This window comes from Prosopis cineraria, unplaced genomic scaffold (assembly GCF_029017545.1).
Source record: "Prosopis cineraria cultivar Desert tree isolate PC_DT_omini unplaced genomic scaffold, ASM2901754v1 PC4, whole genome shotgun sequence".
In the NCBI taxonomy this organism is placed as follows: domain Eukaryota; kingdom Viridiplantae; phylum Streptophyta; class Magnoliopsida; order Fabales; family Fabaceae; genus Prosopis; species Prosopis cineraria.
The window spans coordinates 14,286,554-14,308,688 of record NW_026555335.1 but is presented as its reverse complement, the minus strand read 5'-3'; positions in this window follow the sequence as shown (position 1 = coordinate 14,308,688).

Genomic DNA, 22,135 nt, shown 5'->3' with positions numbered 1-22,135 from the left:
ACTCCTAATGTCATCCCAAGAATAAACCCTAGTAGAGCTTGGTCATTCTCTCCTTCTTTCTCTCTATTTTTCATCTCAATTTCGTGACTTATTTCTACAGAAAAGGGGCTGTGTGCCGCGGTGGATGCTGAATAGGTCGTGGCACATGGCACACCATAACGGACTTATATCACATCACAACATGTGGCACAGCAACACATCATCTTTGTTCTCTTCTCCTTACAATGCTCAGTGGGCTCGACCACACACTGGACCTATAATTAAGGCTAAAACACAACCCAAAATCAGTCATTAAAGCTCCCTAGCCACACATCACACCAATTTGCTTAACTATCATAATTAAGCTTAGTTAATATGGGGATTAAAAATTCAAGATGTTATAGCTAAATGGGTAAGGAAACACATTTCTAAAACATAAGATATTTCAAATCACGAAAATAAAATTATAATGCATGACAGTACCACCTAATCACCACCTTTACCATACCCGGCATCTAGCTTATCCGACTAAAGGTGCATTAACCATGGCCTAATAAAGGCATACCATGTGATAATTTAGTCCAACACACTAAGCACCCAACCTTACATTACTAGTCATGCAATGTAAAACACATTTTCATATGCATGTGTTAAAAACACTATAGATCATATTTTAAAGTATACAACTATATTCCAAAATACATTCTAACATAATATAAACTCACTTGGAAACAAAAAATTTTCAAAAAAAATATTTATCTCCAATTACACATCTTTCACAACACAATTTTTCATCTCAAAACTTCACATCATCAACTATAAGTCATACAACATAACAAGTAAAAGTAGTTGCCTTCACTTCTTGCAAGCATAATCCTCAAACAAATGAATGGCTACTTACTATTGGTGTCAACACCAAAATCTACATAACATAATAATGCTAATTTATATTAATAAATGCTAATTATGGCTAATTACTACACTTAAACAATAACAACCTATTAACCTTAGGGTTAGGTTAATTAATCCCATTAACCTAACATCTCCCATACACTTTAATCATCATGCTTAATCTCATTAATCCTCATTACACTCCTCATTGCGGATTTAGCTTTTAACATTTGAAACCATCAACCAAAGTGTCAATTCTAAGCCTAGGGTTTCAAATTTAATAATCCCATACTTATAAATAACATCAATAGTACCTCAACAAACTTAATATAACCTTAAACAACACTTATATCAAAATAAAGAGCTAGGTATATCTCAAAATGAAGCCCTAACTTCTAACACATTTAAACTCTTAAAAAAAAAGAAGATTAAAGGGTAGTAAGAAGATCAAACAAGCTTAAACTAGCAATTTGGAGCCTTACATTCATGCCTTAGGGTTAAAAATTCTCAAACCCTAGCAGAGTTAAAAAATCACACCCAACCTTTTAAAAACTCCTCTTCTCACTTTTTATTTCAAATAGAAAACACTTATTAAAATTCTACGCCCATTCCCATAACAAAATACACTACTTGCTATGGCAAAAAGTATAAAACACTTCACTTCATTTTAGCCCCACTAGTTAGGTTTAGTCTAGCCCAATACCTATTTTGGAACTTATTTAACTTCTATACATCCTAATTTAATCCTAATTAAGTGCCTAAACCATCAATATCCTCAAACATAAATTTATTTCCTAAATCTAACCTCAATAAAAATGTAACTCCTAAAGTAAAATATTCAATTAAATCCATATTTCTCATAATTAAATTCATATTAAAACTAGGATGCTACATACGCCGTGTCCACCATGGTCAAAGAGACCAATAACATTCTCCTCTCTCTCCTTTTATTAGAATCATCAGCTCTATATGATGATAACTATTAGAGCTTACTACATGTTGGCCATAACCTTTTGCCTCATACAACCCTTCTATGAAATTGATGTTGACATGCCATTCTCCTCCCCTTCGGTTCCCCATCTCTATCACCTTATATGAAAATGCTAGATCCCTTTCCACCAAAGCAACCTTAGAATAGGGACATCCTAACCTATGCTGCTTGATATGATTGATGAGTACTATTGAGATTCCATGGTTGACCAGCTGCATCATTCCCCATTCATGCATTGCTTGTAACATCTTGGAAAATTAAATTGAATTAAGTTAAGTTAACTGAGATTAAGTTGTGAATTTTTCTTGAAGAGTTGAATTAGCGTTTATGTTAGAAAGTGATTTTCAATCTATAGAGGCTATGAGTCTGAATCCATTGACTTAAATAAAATTAATGGGAGTCGTTTAGGTTACTTAAACCTTAATCATGATTTTATACTCTCCTAGTAGTTAGAGATCATTAATGGCCAAATTTAAGTCATAATGAGGGTTGTTAGAGGTGTTAAATGCCTTTAATAGTAGTCTAATGGTTCATTAATGATAATATGAGTTAAAGGAGGTTAATAAACCCAGGGGTAAGTTTGAAAGTGAGGTTGTGATTTTAGGGGAGTTGGGAATATTGAGTTAAATTGAAATTTATCCTAATAAGGATATTAATGATTATCCTTGTGATTTATTATAAACTAACTAAAAATTAGTTCCATTGAAGCTATTAAGAAGATTTGAAAGTGTATGTTTATGAGGGATAAATATTTGACCTCTTAAAAGTGGAGATAATCAGAGAAATTTAGTAAGTAAAATTGTTTATTATTAATTATTTGTTGAAATGAATTGTTCAAAACTTGTTAGGTGTTTGTAAACTCATTTGATGCAAATTGTGGCAAGTTGTGTGATAGGTGAGAAAAATGCTTGAATCTATGAAGATGAAATTATGTTTATACATGTATGATATTGATGCTATTGAGTAAGAGCATCTATGTGTGTGTGTGTGTGTGTGTATATAATATAAAAATAATAACATGAGTTATTGTGCATATTGATATACATTGAGTATGATAAAGATGAATCATGAATATTGTAAATAGAATTGCATACTATATGTTAATGTTTGCATGGCATGATTATGGCAAGAATTCACCTAGAGAGAGGAGTAATAATGAAATCCATGTAGTATTGGTGGCTTACCGTGGGAATTAAAAGCTAGCTAGACTATCAATTGTTGGAATCGAGAGGTAGTCACGTCCCATTATGTTGAGGGACTATTCTACTTGTTTTTTAAAGGACTCAAACTAACTAATTTCTACTAATTCATGAGACTAAATTAGGGGTACGACACCCCATAGTTGTTTTAGTATTAGGAGAAACCATGAATCACAAGTAAGTGAGATAGTCTTGGCCAGGCAACTCCTCATGAATAAAAGGATCAATTTGTCTAAGTTCATAGACGTAGCCATTAAATAACCAACATTTTTATGTTAAAGGTATCAAGAGAATATAAGGTTAGCATTTATCATGCATTTCATATTTCAATCACATGCTGTTATTATTATAGACCAGCATGATTGATAAGGGCACATGTTTATAAGTATTGTGACCCATATGCATTTCACTATTTATTTCATTATGTGTGATGATTTGTGTTTGTGCCCATCACATGGTTGTTAGTATTGTGGTCATAGCAATACTTAAAAAACAAATTGAATGTTTGAAAGAATTGCAATTTTCATTTACATATATAATTAATTGATATGTATTTGTATGAGCTAGAATAACCTTGATTATTGAATAGTTATACTCACCCCTCATTCTTCAATATTATAAGAATTAGCTCATTGAATCAGGATCACGAAAAAATGATTAAAGGCATAGGAAAATTCTACTAGTAGGCCTCATAAGTTTAGTTGTGTACTCTTATGAAAAATTGCCAACTAAGATTTCATATTATTTTTTTACTACTTGCACTAATAGTGAAATTGATTGGAATGTGTATTTTTGTGCCTTGAGCAATATGTGATGTTTGTTGTAAAGTTTATATTGGACCAAATATTAGTACAAGTAGGGAGATGTGTAAATGAATAGGAATTATGGATCATTTGTTATAAGAAAATGGCTCTCCCCCTCATGTTTTTATTATCAAGGAGTTAAGCATTGAAAATGTGATGTGTGTATGTGTGAATGACTAGTTATATGTGTAGCATGAGTCTGTTATAGTCCATTGAATGTAGTTTAAAGGTTGATGTGGGTTTTTGGCACTTGAATCATATATTGGGTACCTAAGTTTTGTATTATTGTGAAAAAGAAGTGAGTTAGGAAATAGATGTCCAACTTTTGACTGAAAAATGATTTGATTGTAAAATAAGTACCATTAGCTAGAGCTCAGAAAAGCTTTCTTTAGATATCTAGATCAATCAAAGGTTGAACAGAGAAACAGGGTGCATTAAAATTTTGCCCCAAGAGTTATCATATGACAACTCTGTTGTTGTCAAGTTCGTACAATGCATTAGGGCTTAAGGTGCTTGTGCCATAGCATGGCACAGAGAGAAGCATGCCTTATTGCATGTAATGCACATTGCAGCGTACTTGTACTATTTTGCTAAAATGGTATTTTTCCAACTTATTTGCAAATGCTTTGTTACAAATAAATATTCCATTCTTTCATGAACATTTTGTACTCTGATCTGTGGATGATAAAAGTTCATGGGAATGTCTTGAACTTCAAAAACTTGAAGATCCTATTCTTGAAAATTTTATAAATTTGGTAATCCTCTTGGGATTATTCTCGTGGTTACCTTTGATTTAGGAGTAAATTGTGGATTAGTATGGGTAACCTTGGAACTTGTTATTAGTTTTTACACTACTTTTCTTCAGCCTCTCTCTGCAACTTCTTTACATATCCTTGTCATCTAAGTTCATCTCTTTCAAGCCCACTGTCAGAATTGCAAGCCCTTCTATCTTCTTCTCTTCTTATATGACATTGCATATGTTTAGTAGAATGGATAGTTAGAAAGGCAACCATCTTCTACTTTGAACACGTCACACATCCTTCTATCTCTTCAAACAAACACGTCCATCTTCTTCTCTTCTTCAAGCACCTCAAGCTTGTCCTTCCATTCGAGGATTGGCAACAGCGGAAGCATTCGTGGAATTTTCTCTAGTAGAGAGGAATCTAGCATGGCCCTATAACGTGTTGTATGAAATTGATAAAGAATCAAGGGGCGAGAGAGAGAGAGAGAGAGAGAGAGAGAGAGAGAGCTAAATATGCCACATGGAGAGAGATAGAATTCTAGGCCCATCAAATGGATTTTTATTTGGGAGAATAATAGAGAGGACTCAAAAGAACTAATTAATTTAACTTAGATCTCAAGTATTAAATTTCATGAATTTGCAAGTTCAGTTCTTAATTTCGTAACCTTGTTGTGATGAATTGCAATTTGTGTTCCAAATTTTAACAAGGAGAATAAATTTATTTATTTTTCAACTATGTTAAAATTTAATAAATAAGTTATAAATTCATCACAATGAAATTACAAAATTTAAAATCGAACTTGCAAATTCCAAACGTCTAGCATTTGGAACTTAGGTTATATTAAAAGGACCTCTTTGTCATTCTTCCTTTTATTTCAAATTAACAGCAAGGGTTAGATTGCCTCAATTTTAATTATTTAAGGTTCAAAATGTATTAATATATAAGTTCAGGTTTCAAATTATCTTAAGTTTATAGTTTAGGGTTCAAATTATCATTTAACTCTTTTATATTTTGAGACTTAAATGTCAATATATTCACAATAGGCGAAATTAATTGTCTTATCCTGAAGCTTATGTGTGGGATAATCTACGTAAACGGATAAGGCACACCCCACATTCCCATGTGAAAAAACAGACAAAGAAGAGAAAAACAAAGTTCATCCTACTTTTTGTGACCTTTCATGGTTAGTGTCATTATCGGTATCAATGCAAATCGTAACAATTTCATTACAAACACCCCCTTTTTAATCATGATAAGAAAATGTTTTTTTTTTGTCTCAATTTACGTAAAAATTAGATTGACATATTTCTTAAAATATTATTATCAAATTCCGAATGTGGAACATTTAACTACAAAATTGAATGCAATGAATATCTAAATGCTTTGTAGCGCTTACGCATTCGTTATATCCATTGTTTCCTGTGGCATGAATCTTAATAATTTGGTAGACTTGGCCTAACAAGAAAAGCCAACCTGACACGACCAACAAAAAAAAGAAAAAAAGTGATCTTACAAAACAATGCAGGTGCCGGCTTACCCCTCTTGGAGAACTTGCTGAGTTCCACATCCCTGTCCTTCATCCCTCGCTCTTTCTTTCATTCTGCATTGTCTCTCGACAGATTTAATTCTCAAAAATAACCACCACCACAACAGGTGACAAAACTTGAATGGTACCAATTAGTTAATCTACAATCATATCACAAGAATAATATTATTATCCATTTTTAGACAATTTTCAACATCATAACTTCACATACCCTTTTTCATTAAAGCCATAAACTCACTCTCAATTATACCACAATAAGTTTACAAGATTCCAAAAACTCACTAACAACCACTAACACTCACATCTTAAGTTTGCAGAAATTGAGTCATGCATCGTATGCACATCACACATGTCGCGAGTATGTGGTACAGAGAGGGTTCATTTTGGCTTTCTAGCCCGATGCATTGTGGCGCACAACACATGCACCACAACATCTAGCACAAAGATACTTTTCCTCATTTTCTTCCTTTTAAAAGTCCAAGTGACCCAACCTCGCTTCGATCCAAACCTATGGCTAAAAACACAATCCAAAACATTCACTATTTCTCTTTGACCACAAACTATACATTAACTTACTTAATTGCCCTTAACTAGTCCGATTAAGAAGAGGTTAATTTTCAAAGAGATTATAGTCTAGATTAGACAGTGATGAACAAATTTTGCAATTTTATGAATTTTATTTTAATAAAAAAATAAGATAAAAATTAAACCTTTAAAATTTAAACTATCTAATTTAATCTAAATCTGGCCTCACCTCAATAAAGGCACAGAAGAGAGATGCCTCAAAGGAGAGAAGCTGAGCCTTGAGGGGGGGTATGTGTGTGTGGAGGCGTGTTTGACAAATACTTCTAACATGTTTTTGTTTTTATTTTAATTGTATAAAATTAGGCTTGATAAAACCAAATTCTCTATGTCTCAGGCAAAAGAAAAAAAAACATATAACAAATTTTAATTTGTAACATCTTGGTAAATAAATTTTTGGGTAATATTTTTTTGTCACTATGATGGTCAATTTGCCATTTTGCATTATAAATGTGCGTGAGAGAGAGAGAAAGGGAGAGGAGAGACTTATCTGCTGACTCACAATTCACAAAACTCACATGCATGTGGTGGGGTCTATTATATTTATGGAGATTTGTGGTATCTTTATCCGCATTGGCCTCTTAACCAGGTTCGTAAAACCGGACCGGTCATTAACCGGTCATGGCACTGGGTCACGAGTTAGTGGTTCAATCAGGGTTGAACCGAGGTTGAACCGGTGGCAAACCGGTCATGATTAAAACATAATACAATTTAAATAAAAAGACATTAATTATAAAACATTCAACAAATCCAACCACGCAAAAGTCTACAATAATAAAATACTAGATTTTTGGACTTAGCATGCTCTATCTCTAATTTTTTATTTTTTGACTTCAATTTTACTTTTTTTGTTATTTTTTTTCCGAACTCAGAGCTCTGAAAAATTAAAAATGAAAAAAAAAATCAAAAACGACGTCGTTTTGGGGTAAATCTAAAAAATATTAACCCGGTTTAACCCAGTCAACCACCGGGTTTCCGGTTATACCGGGTTTGAACCCGGGTTGACCGGGTTACACCGGTTCACTCCCCACCGGTTAAGTGCAAACCCAGACCGGACAAGGGACCGGTTCACCGGTTTCGGGGTGACCCGACCGGTCCGGTCCGGTTTTCAATAACCATGCTCTTAACACGCACTTGCTTGTATTGTCACCATCCAGTGGCCTCCCCTTTTTAATTTAGTTTGCCAGCTTCTTATTGCCCATTTGTTGCCCACTTCATCTATCTATACGCTACACACACAAAACGTTTCTTGTATGCCATTATTACATAAAGAACTTTTTATCTTGATTAAATTGAATTTTCATATTGGCTTTAGAATGATTGTAGAATCAATCGATATAAAAAAAAAAGTGTTAAACTTTTCATAATTGTTATTTGCTTGGCGTAAAAATTCACTGGCCACTTCAAGCCTAAAACTGGCATAGAAAGTGAACAAAAATGTCTGAAAAGTGAATTTTATCTTTAAAAAAATTCGACACAATTTTCACAGGGCGAGGGTGTCTCCACTTCCTCCCTCTCCATTTACTCCTCATTTTTTTAAATAAAATAATTTAAATTATTAAAAAATACCTAAAATAATTTAAAAAAATTTAAAGAAAAGTACCATCATCCTGCACATGATTTAAAAGTTTTTTTTTATGTTTATTAAAAAATTATAAAAATATTAATAATATGTCTAATTATTAATTTGGGTAGTTCAGAGTTAATATAAATGATCCAAATTTAATATCAAATTTTTTTATAAATTGACCATCAAGATATATTTTGAACCGTGCAAATTTAATATTAAAATTATAAAAAATTTAACATTAATTTGGTCCATTGATATTAAATTTGGATTTTCCTGACTGGTTATTAGATTTAATAATTTTTATTAATTTTTATAAACTAATTTTACACACTATATCTGAAGAGTGGTGGTGTAATATTAAAATTGTGAAAAATTTTAATATTGAATTTGGATCATTAATATAAATCTAGATTGTCCAAATTGATAATTAAATTTTTTTTATTTTTTTAAATTTTTTATAAATTGACTATCTATATATATCAGTAAATAGAAGTTGAATATTAAAATTATAAAAATTAACATTAAATCTTAACTATCCATATTAAACCAAACTGTTCATATTACTACTCAGTTTTAATAAAAATATTTATACTTTTTTATTTTAATAAATTTTTAATAAAAAATAAAAATAAAATATTTATCTAAACCGTGTGCAAGGAGAAAAGCCGGGTCAGATAAATTGAGTGTTCTTTTTTTAGATTATTATTATTATTATTATTCTATATTTTTTAGTAATTTAAATTGTATTATTTAAAAAAATGGAGGGAAAATGGAGAGGGGAAAGTGAAGATACCCTCGCCCCAATTTTCGCACAGGTTCTCAATTTCTAACCTTAATCCACATGGAAAGTGATATTTCATACCAATTCTTTACACAACCAATGTCAAATGTCAATCAAATTCTCCCATATTTATCAAAATGCCATACCTTCTGTTATTTATACCCACTCTTTTTTCGGTTAAAGGCTATTTTTGTACCTAAATTATATATAAAAAGTGAGAATGCCTTAAATTAAATTATGGGTCAATTCTATTCCTTAACTTTAAAAATTTCATTCTTCATTACCCTATCATTTTCTCACCATTAGTGGGCTCCACATTCTATTTTTTATATTTTTTTAATTATTAAGTATTTGAGTTGAGAGGCAAAAAGACCTTTAGCTTAATAAAAATATTACAAAATAATAGAATTTACTAATAACTAATGGATGTTAAGTGCTTTTTAACATTAAGGTGATGATAAAGAAAATCTCTAAAGTTGAGGAACAAAATTAACCATAATTAAATTTAGAAACATTTATGATCTTTTATAAAAATATAACCGTTGGTTTTTATATTTTTAGTGTCTTTTGGTATTAGTCTTTATATAATATATATATATATATATTGTATATGTATTTTTGTTGCTCTAAATTTCTTAAGTCTTATTTTTTGTAACACATTAGTCTTCATTTTTAAATACAACCATAAAGACTCAACGGCGGGTTACATGTACATAAATTTTTGATATTTTCATGCTAGTTTGTTAAAACTATGATAAGTTGCATAAAAAATAAGTATAAATCAAGAAATAAGCAAGACATTAAATCATAATTTTTAAATGCGCAATGGATAAAATTTCAGAAGAACGAAGACACCACAACTAATAAGGCATACAAGTATAAAGATTAATTGTTATTTTGTTCATACAATATCTTGCTCTATATATCTAACTCGTCACAATTTTATACCAACATAACTCAGCAACAGAATTATGTAAAAATCAGCATATTTAACTCCATCAGTGAGCATAACAATTAATGTTGCAGTTGGATGAAACTTAAGAGAGTTAAAATAAAGAAAAAAAAAACAGGAACTAATACCAAAACACGCTAGACGTATAGATAACAACAATTATATTTTTCTTTTTTAATTAAACATTGTTTGGTTATCTTTTGTCACTCTAAAATGTCAAAGCTTGACAATCCAAATAAACTTTTGATTAAACTTTCATTTAGTTGTGTTTGATTTTGATCAGTTTGTTAAAATCACATTTGTCAAAAATAATTTGTTAAGAATTAAATTGATAAAAGTTAGTTATTATAATGAGTGAATGTGTCAGCTTATCATCAATAATAACATGTAGAGACCCACTACTAATATTTTAAAAAACATGCGAGCCCGTGAATGAGAACCACACTTCTTCTGTCTCTACATATAAAATGTTAACTAGAAGCTTATTTCATTATTGTAATGGCAAGCACCTTAAAGCCCTATAACGGCTGGCATTCCTTTAAAAGCTATTTAATGATAGGCATCCCAAAGTCCAATAATAGCTAGCGTCTCTTTCAAACCTTATAATGGTAGGCACCCGGAAGTCAAGTAATGGTTGGCATTTCTTTTGAAGGCCCTTTTAATGACAGGCACCCTAAAACCTAGTAAGTCTGACACCTTTTTAAAGCCATGTAACAACAAGAATTCCAAAGTTCAGTAATGACTAGCACCCTTTTAAAAGCCCTATAGTGGTAAATACCCTAAAGTTTAGTAACGACTAGCACCCCTTTAAAGCCATATAACGACAGGCACTCCAAAGTCTAGTAATGGCTAGCACCTCTTTTAAAGCCTTGTAGCGGCAAGCACCCCCAAAGCCTAGAAAAGGCTGGTACCCCTTTTAAAAACCTTATAAGGGCAGGCACTCTCAAAGCCCAATAACGGCTAGCATCATTCTTTTCAAAGTCCAACAACCATTGGCACCATTCTTCTTAAAGCCTAATAACAACTGGCATCATTTTTAATCTCAGCAATCACTGGCACTGTTATTTAAATGCCTTGTACCATCAAGCACATCACCTCCACCAAAGCCATACGAAAATAGGCATATCAATTTCGCCATTGTTGCTAATGGCACTTAAGTCTTGCATAATGATAGGAATTTTTTTTTTTTTACAATTTTCCCTCATTCTCTTATCCTCCACCTTCTCCCCTAACAACCAAGTGAAGAAGGGCAAGGATACTTCATTTTGTTCAAACGCTCTTTTATTCTTATGATAGCCTTAAGGGGTTCATGCTTTCGTTGCAATAGTTTGTTTCTTGCCATTGTACATTTGGCCACATAAAATACGTAACTTTTATCTTTACTTGCTCTTAGGTGAGAATCTTAAACGAATATATTCGCCACCCTCACCTATGAAATAAGTAAAGAGGGGCAATGTGAATACCGTTTTTGTCCAAGCTTACAAAATAAATTAAAAATAAATAAAAAGGCCAATAAAATTAAATAAATAAAATAAATGAAAAAGAAATAAAAAGGGTTTTTTTATTTGAAAAAAAATAATCTTCACTTTTTTATTAACCCTAAATCCCCTCAATCATGTTCCCATCAAATTTGAATTAATAAGGAAAAATAAAAAAATTAAGAGTCAAATTCATCAAATTCTGATTATTTGAGGTGATTATGGCTAATTGAAATTTTTTTTAATTAAGCAAAAATTTGAAAATATGATTTAATTTGAAAATTCAAACCCGATTGATAGGATTCTAATTTGAGAGGGTTTTGTCTTGATAGGGTCATTGATTAGGAATAGTCCTAATTGAGCTTATAAAAAGGAAAAGAATAGGACATGCTGGAGGGACAGAAAATTGAGGGCAAATTTTAGACGCGAGGAGGCACAAAGTGAGAGAGAGGAGGGTGGCTAAAAAATTTGGAGAACCCTACAAAAAATAAGACTTTAGTCACCATCAAAGTAATAATATCATTGTTAAAGGTCTTAAGCTGCAATGTGGCAGTGACAAAGTTTGCTACCCTAACAAGCATCACTAAAAAATTTAGAGTTGACTACTAAAAGTTAGAAAGTTGTTATCAATACTTTGGGTTATGTCACCGCTAATGGTAAAAAAATTTGGTAGCTATAAAGTCAAGTAGAAAAAATATTATTTACTTTGGTGACGAAGTTTGTCACTGCTAAAGGTAGTTATGGCGACGACATTATGTCACCACCAAAAGTAGAGAAAAAATTATTATATACTTTTTGGTGGCAAAGTGTGTCGCCACTAAAGCTAGTTATGGCAACAACACAAAAGTCAAGTAGAAAAATATTATTTGCCTTTTGTGGCAATATGTCAACGCTAAAATTATTTAACAAAAAAATATCTTTTAATTTATATTTTATATTTAATTTCTTGTATCAAACATAATATATGGCATGCAGTAACAATATTAAAATTCAACAACCAATAATATAATAACATAATACTGACTTTCAAACATGCACGGCTAGGAATTTTAAGGTTCTAACCAAGCCTCAATAGGAAACTACAATCTAAATCGTAGCTGGAAATGTAATCCAAATATTTTTTTTTAATTATCTCTTTCATTTCACACTCTACACAATGGATAAGGCCGTTGTCAAAAACAAAGAAGGATTTTTTCCCCTTACACATTATCATAGTAGGAGCTAGCAAGAGAGAGGACAGTGCAGCTACATTATGGGTCACTATGATCATGTTTCTTTTTTTTTTCACTTAGTAGTTAACCAATATCTTATCGTCTCGAATTAATCATACCGTAAGTCCAGACACCACAAATTGATAGTAAGAAAACAAAAAAGGAACAAACATAATGCTCGACAAAAAAAAAATCAAAAATAAATGGGGATTGCCAATGAAAGACTTACTCTAAGAGGAGATCAAAGGCTGTGATGAGACTAAAATTTTTGTTGAGCTTATCGTAGTGAGGGAGGAGAATATGAAAAGGAGCAATGAGGGACAGCTTCAATGGCTTTTGAGAGGAGAGTTCAAGGGCAAGCGAGAATGAGAGAGGTGCCACAATGAATCTAAAAGTAAAGTGTAAGGATTGAAAACCTAAAAGAGAAACTTTTAGGATGAAGAATAAATGGAACAGAGATAATGCTCAAACAAAAAATGAAAATAAATGGGGAATGAAAGACTTACTCTCAGAGAAGATCAAAGGCTGTGACGAGACTAAAATTTTTGTAGAGTTATCGTAGGTGAGGGGGGAGAATACGAATAAGAAGTTTCAATGGCTTTCAAAGGGACGTTCATCATAGACAAAGCAAGAACGAGAAAGGTAAGGATTGAAAGTAAAAGATGATTGTTTCCTAGGAGCGAATGAGATGAACTTTTTGGGTGAAGGGAAACAATTTTGTTGTAAAAAATATATTTGCTCCAAACTCTATAACTTTATCAAAAATTTACAAAAATTTATAATTTATAAATAAAATATCTGTTTGTTTACAACCAAAAAATAAATAAATATATAATATTTTTACTGTAAAAAGAATACAACTAATTATTAATATTTACAAAATATACAATATTACATTTATAATTATTAATTTAAATTTTATTTATACAATTAAAGTATCCTTAATAATCAAAAGTAGTTTTTGTATTATAAATTAATATTATGTTAGTAAGTATATCTAAAATATATTAATAATATTTTATTTCATACATTTCTTAACTCATATAACAATGGGTTGCTCCTTTTTATAAGAGTTGGGTCTAAAAAGCCACCCGTTTAAGTCTATTTTAATAAGACTTAGCCAAGCCCACTCATTTTCTACCTTTAGGCTCAAACCAACCAATTTTGCCCCTAATTAATATGACCCAACCTACCTAATTTAAGTTGAACCATATTCTAATCCCTAATATATAAGGAGCTAAAGGGGAGAAATACATGAATTTTGGAGGAAGTATAATTTTTAGAATAGAAGCATTAATTTTTAGAATTATGAAATTTAACATTTTAAATACATCAATAAAAGTGTTTTCCTATTAATAAGGATTAGCCCTGCAACTTATTTAAAATTTCAATGAATATGATTAGAGTGGGGGGTTGGGTTTGGTTTTGTCCCTGCTATGAGAATTGAGCCACAACTTGTTTAATATTTCAGTGAATATTCTCCATTGACAAGTGATGTGATGTGAATAACAAGTACTTTATATATCATTAACTACTAATTGTATATATTCTTCATTGATAAGTTATCCATCATGAATAACTACTACCTTATATACCATTGACTATTAACTGTACATATTTTTCATTGAGAAATCACTCAGTATGAATAACAACTACCTTATATATCATTGACTAATAAATGTACATATTTTTCATTGACAAGTCACTGAGCGTGAATAACAACCACCTTATACTTTATTGACTATTAAATTCTATTTCAAAAACCTCATCTCCCCAAGTTTTAATATATATATATATATATAAATTTTTTGAATGTATATAATAGAAGGCCTTAATAGCCTAGTTGTTTATATCTCTTTTAGGAACTATGTGGTCTTGGGTTCTAATTCCTCTAAGATTACCCTTCCCAAAATTATTTCTTCACCAAAGCTCTGGCAACCAGTAGTAGGAAGCTTTTCTTTAAAGAAAACTAAAATAAGGATATTTTAATAATTTAAAATAAAATATGTTTAAAATAATAAATTAAGGACTTGGAGCGTTTTGTACATTTCATGGCACCTCTTGATAATTAGAATTATTGCTAAATGGAACTTAGGAGTGATTTTTCCATTTATCAAAGGTAAAAAAATAAAATTTTAAGAAAGGAACTTGCCACTGCAAAAAGAACACTTCCAACAGTGACATAAAATGTCGCCACCATAAACTTTTGACGGTGAAAAGTAACTACTAAAAATATTCAACCTATTATACATATTTTTAAAATTATATCTAATTTTAAAAAATATACCTTTAGCGGCAACTGCAATTGCCACCAAAATATACTAAAGCATCTTTTTAATTTTTAAAATAATTCTTTATAAAAACCTTTTGGTGTCATTGTGAAAAATTTTTTTGGCAAAGACTATCATAATTTACTCTTAAAATTTAGTGACAAAAAAAAACCAAAAGATGCCATTAAAACCTCATCTTTGGCAATGAGTTTTTGCAAAACCTGAGTTTTGGTGGCGACTGTTAATTCTCACCACCAAAATCATAACTTTGGCGTCGACTTTTGTTGCCATTGCCAAAAGTCTCTAATAAAGATCCTTTATTTTGTGTAGAGGAAGATGGAAGACAGGGAAGAAAAGGAATGAGACAGTGATACTAATTATGGTAAGTTTTTCTGCATTTTTTTCTTCTTCATGCTTGTCAGGTTATGATTTTGAGTTTCGATTAAGCATGTTTTTGAATTTTCATTCTATAGGATATATATATATATATAGCCCTTTTGTGTGATGCCTAGGTTGCTTTAATCACTTCATCAAACTGATGACACCTATCACACGTCCAAATCAGGCTTGTGCATCCCAATTGAGTTGCTATCAAATCTAATGTCGGTAATTCAATCAAGCCAGACTTATTCAAGTTGGACTTGAAATATCCTACCCTCTTGAAAAAACTCATATAGTTAAGCCCATCCCTAACATTTTTTGGGTAGGTTCAAGCTGGCTTGTCGAGCTTAGCCAAAATTACTAACTTTATATACATATAAAGATGTAAATTCTAGTGGTCAGGCTTATTTAGGTCGAGCTCAATTTAGACCAGGTTTATTTAAATCAAGCTTGAAATATCCTACCCTTTTAAAAAAGTCCATATAACCAAGCCTGATCCTGATTTTTTTTTTAGGCGGGTTTAAGCTAACTCGTCAGGTTTAGCCCGAATTACTAACTCTGATCAAATCAGGTGCTTGAATATTTGAGCTAGGTTTAAATCAAGACTCAATTATGTTATGAGTCTTGAGATGTTGGCATGTTCCTGTGACTATACATGTTTTAAAAAAATCATTCAACAAGGAGAAAATTCTCATAAATCATTTTATTTCATCAATCAATGATAAATGGATTTTCATAATCAATATTAGTTCCAGTAAAATATGATCTTATTAATTTTTCATGAATAATATTAAGTTATCATGGATCTCTAAAAATATCTCATGAGATACCATGAATGATACTAGTAAAAAAAGACTAGAATTATTGGCATATTTTAGACTATGTCATGAGTAATATTAAATTACTATGGATCCCAAAAAGCATCAATTGAGATACCATAAATGATACTAGGTCACTACAGTAATACATATAAAAGAAAATTATTAGCATATTTTTAGGATATGCTATGAACGATACTAAGTCGCCATGGATCCCTAAAAGCTTCAATTGGAATACTGTGAATGATGCTAAGTCATTGTAAATATCAAACTTCGCACTAAAATTTTTTGATATTGTTAAAAGACTAATTAATTAATCAATTTAAGGTAATCGTTCTTATAAACGGGTATCCTGAAGTGCCTAACACCTTTCCCACACACAATTGACTCCCGAATCTTTTTTACAAACTATTATTTTCTATTATACAATTTTCTAAGATTTCCTAAAAACTTTAATGGCAACTCCCATTTTCTTGCATTTATTCACTTTCCCAAACGATTAGGGTGTGATAGTATGCAAAAGTATGGAAATGATGTATGATAATTCTTGTTCATACAGTTTTGGTGAGAGAAAAAAGAAAGAGCTATGGCTATATACATATTTGATTTCCTTGCTGAATCTGTATAATGGGGTTTGTTCATTTCTAAATTTGTTTTAAGTTCAAGTGTTTTAGAATAAGGGAAAAAAAACTACTATGCCTAGCTTTTTGTTTGTATATTTGTTCTCTGCTCAACTTTCTTGTAACTAAACCGGGGATCATACTCCTATTTATGCTTAATTACTGTTAATACTCAATGTTATTTGTTTGATGATATATGGTGCTTTTACTGATATTCAATCTTGGGATGCAAGCATCTTGAATTGTTACAAGAGTCATTAGCTTTCATTAACTAAACTAACTTGGGATTGCAGCAACAATTCCAGAGTCATTAGCTTTCATGCCTTGAACAATATGGGATTGCAATGGCAACTTGAAATTCTAAAATGTTAAGCAGACTAATAAGTCATTTGCTCAGTGCCATGCTAGCTTAATAATGAGCAATATCTTGCATAGTTAGAATTCTAACAGCAAAAATTTTCAAGCCTCATTTTACGTTGCTTGAGTGCCACAAGTGGATAAGGATTGAGTGCTTATGATTGTTTGTAGTGGTCTTATGTCGTTGAAAGACACAGCCTCATAAGATCTCCTTCCCCCTAATACGAGTTTGGTTTTCATTTGTGCTTGAAGGCCAAAAATATTTCTACTTTTAAATTTCAAATTTATGGCTGATGGGTTGGAGAGTACTAAAAGTATGAATTAACGATTTGAGATTAGCATTAGAAATTGGTATGATAGCACCGCAAATATGGATTGATATGTGTTGTTATTTGACCAATGCTTGATATCTTGTTTTTGTGCATGAAGAAATGGCCAAAAAGTCGGACATGGTTAGATTGTTAGTAAACCATGACAAGAACAAATTTTGGGACAGAATCTAGCATGTATTTCAACTCAGGAAGCTACAAAGAAGCCAAAATAGATTAAGATGGATGTATTTTAGTAGATGACTTTATGTAAAAATGACATTTTTTTTCAAAAGTAGTAGGAATGTTTTTGTATAGATGCGCTTAAGTTTAAAAAATTATGATGCACATTTCTGTTAGATTCAACGTTCAATGAGGGGGAAAAAAGTGCTCCATTATGTGTTAATGTTTTGTTTCCATTTTAAAAAATTCTTAAGTAGACGGGATACACCTCGTTTTTATAATCTATCGAATTAGAATGCTCCAAATCATATAAATAAAATCTTACCTAACATTATTTTAATTGATTTTATTCTTATAATAGAATATATATTTAATTTATTGCCTTTTCTCTCTCTATTATCATTAATGCCAAAATTAATTTATATTTAATCCATCTGAATGTTATATTTTTATTGGATAGACTGCAAATGATGTAGCACACCCAATTTATCTAAGAATGTCTCACCATTTCATTAAATTGTTCTTAGTTTACATGATTATATTTGTCATACTATTATATAAATTTTCAGGATATGATATAATTTTTCATAAAGAATGATAAAATCAAAGGCTATGATTTCTTTTTTTTATTTTTTTCATAATATGCATTTTTATTTTTATAAAAAATGAGAAGAGAGTGAGTGTGTGTGAGAGAGAGTCTCTTCTACATGAGTTAAACTTATTTTTCAAGATATAACAATCAAATCTCATGAAAATTGATATTTTCTCACGATTTAGTTAGGTGCAATTTTTCTTCCTCCATATGTAGAAATCTTGCATGGTATGTAAGGCCTTTCTACTAATGTACAATGTTTTCATGTATATGTTTTTTGGGCCTTATGCAAGACTCTCCCTTTAGGTGCATATTTTCTCAATGGGTGCAAGATTTCTTCCCTAAAATGCGTAACTCTATCATTAGGTGCAACCTCTTTTTGGGTGCAAAACATCTTCAACCAAATGCAACTTTCTTTTTCATCATATGCAAAATGCTTCCATGATATGCAAGGTTCAAAAATTGGATTGTTCAAAAAATTCTATTTTTTTATAGTTTTTTATCAAAAAATTTTTAAAAAATGACCATCTTTTTTAATCATTTGATATTATATTGTATCATATGGCTTGTTAAGTCATGATGAACTTAAAATATTTGGTTTTATTATTAAGTTAAGTAGCAATTTTATATTTATTTCTTATATTTAAATTATTATATATATATATATATAATTTTTTCAATTTAATTATTACATCAATGGTCAAACCTGATTGAATCATACAAACTATGAACTGCTAACCATTCCAGTTCAATATTCGATCCAGTTATGAAAAACATTACATTGGTATGCAATAAGCTTTCATGATATACAAGATTTTTTAAGTCATATGCAACACTCTCTTGCATATGCAACCCTCCTTCCATTATATGCAACCACTCTTTTGCATATACAACACTCTCCTATTATATGTAACACTCTTTTGCAGATGCAAATTTTTTCTACAATATACAATATTTCTTCTATTATATGCAATACTCTCCCACAGATGTAAATTTCTTCTATAATATGCAATGTCTATTTCTATTATATGCAATACTCTTCCACATATACAATACTATTTCGCAAATGCAAATTTCTTCACTGATATACAACACTTTCTTGTCATATGCAATATTTTCCCAGCAAATGCAATACCTTTGCATAGGTATATATTAGGTGCAGAAATATTGACACTGAAGGACTTTATTTAGCATATTGACACTAAAGGATCTTGTTTGGCATATTGATATTGAAGGACCTTGTGCTTTAATTCTCTGCTTTAATACTCGATAAATTATTACCAAAAAACCTTGAGATATATTGACAATGACAAATCTTGATCAACCTTCTCTTCTTTTTTTTTTTTTCCATTAAGGGCGTTTAAGTTATTTGCCCCTTGAAATTATTGATAGCCAAGGCCTAGTATCCCAAGTCCTTTTTGGCAACAAATATTGTGATTAAGTTTTTTTGGATAATTCTTCCTTAGAAGTTTCAATTTTATTGGATGTTCCGCAGAGACACTTAGCTTGGAAGTTTATACTAATTCATTTAAAAAAAAACAAGAAGAATAAGGTTTTCAAGTACATTTAATTGTTTTCATTAGTCTTTGTAATTTTTTTTTTTTAAATCTGATCAACATGTAAATATATGTTATCGAACAAGACAATTTCTACAGGAAAATAACAGAAAGGAAATAAATTTGGTGCACGTCTCTATTGTGGTTGCCATTTTGTTGGAAAATTAAGACTAATGTAATAGCCACCGCACATTTTGCTAACTATTTGAATTTGTATGTTGTCTATAACTGATAAGTGATAAGATTATATTCCAAACATGTACGAGAATTTTGACATAATCCATATTGGTTGAAGATTACATGTCTCACACTTATAGTCTCCCCTAAAACCTACTCACCTGTTTTGCTAAATGTCTCAATTATGTTTGGCACACTTTGACAAAACAATCCATCATCTTGCATTAAATAATACTCCTGTATTTGGTCATGTTTATAAGGTACAAAGAGTAATTATTTTGATCACATTTATAAAACACCTCAATGATTATATTGTATCTATCTTTATCCTTTTACCCTTATTAATTGTTGGAAAGTTATTAAATATTTGAATATTTTATTTTTAAAATATGTATATTTAATAAGGATAAAGTTAAAAATTTATTGAATTTTCAAGCAAAATTAATAAAGTTTAAGATTTTTATTGATTCCGATAAAAATATTGGAAATAAATTATTATCAATAAGAGCAGAAGATTATTCCCAACTAAATGGAATCTATTACGTTTAAACCTAAAATTCCTTATTAATCATTTCAATATTACTGTTATTGTTTTATAAAAATTATGACTAAAATTCCTTATTATAAAGTATTTTCTACATACTATTTTTAGTTCACAATATAAGGGGTTTTGTCCTACTTTTCAAATAGTTGGGATCTTTTACCTCTGAACCCCCTTGAAAATTGTTGGAAGAAAAATAATTATGGTCTGGAAAGAAGTTTTTAATTATTCTTTTAATGAACAGGACGGAGATGGTTCTTAAATTTTCCTTAGGTGAAAAAAATGAATAGGACCAAGATGAAATATTGACATACTTTTATACTATTTTAATTTAATTGAGTCATTAATATATATTGGTACAAGTAAAATAATTAAAGATACCTTATGGGTTGATGGGAGTATTTTAATAGGGTGAATTAAATACTTAATATATTTTTATCCAATCAAATTAAATAGATAAGTGAATTTTAATGTGTTAGTAACATTAGTAGCAAAAATTTGTTATGAAATAAATAATATGTAAAAAATTAATGTTTCTTGATTTAATTAAAAACAATTACCTTTAATATAAAGCTAAATATATAATTTTTTTCATATTCATGTGATTATTTCATAAAAAGTAAGATAAAAAATCATATAGTATTCTATAGAAGACACCCTATAATATTTAGGGAATATAATAAAAATATAGGCTATAGTATAATTTTAGTCTTTTAACTTTACAAAATATTGTATATTTTCAACACTTTAATTCTAATACCACTAGTTTCATTATAAAAAAATTTTAGACATTGACAAAACATTTTTAAATGCTAACATATTAAAATTTTAATTTTTTTTAAAATAACAATAATTTGTACAAAAAATAATTATTTGAAACTAACAGTTTTGGTATTAAAGGACTAAAAAAATACTTTATCAAATTAAAAATTAAAATTAAAATATTATATAAATTTAAAGTATTGAAAATTCACTTTAACTTAAAAATATAAATCATGTGAGAAATGTATAAACTATAAAGTACGACTTTTCAATCATTTTGACAATGTTGTTTAGAAAACACCTTACCCATGCACTTACCAGTCAAAGTCAAAATGTGTTTGATCCAGGCAAAATGAGGTTAGGTCTTATAAAAAGGATTAATTTCTTACAAAATAATGAACTAAAGTTTAAATTTCTATCAAAAGATGTGCTCACATTTAATATGCTCACATTTAATATCCGACCGTATCTTGAAGAGGGTTGCCTTCAGTAGGAGGATAATTATAAGTAATAAAAAATAATTTTTTTGGCCAGAATTATCAAAAAAAAACTCAAGTAAAATTATTAAAGCATATTAAATATTATATTCTTTATTAAATACCCCATTCAATCCTTCTTACAAGTCAAATTTTAAAAGGAATTGATTATCTTTATTATAAATCGCCAAACAAGTATTACTTGCTTTCTTTTAAAGATAATCCCTATTTAAAGTCTGATGCCATTTTTCTTTGTGACTAGTTAGAATGCAATTTATGGTTTTAGATATGGGTAAACTAAGACCTTATAATAAGAACCAGAAAAGTACATATATTATTGATAGAATATTATTGTTAATAATTATTAT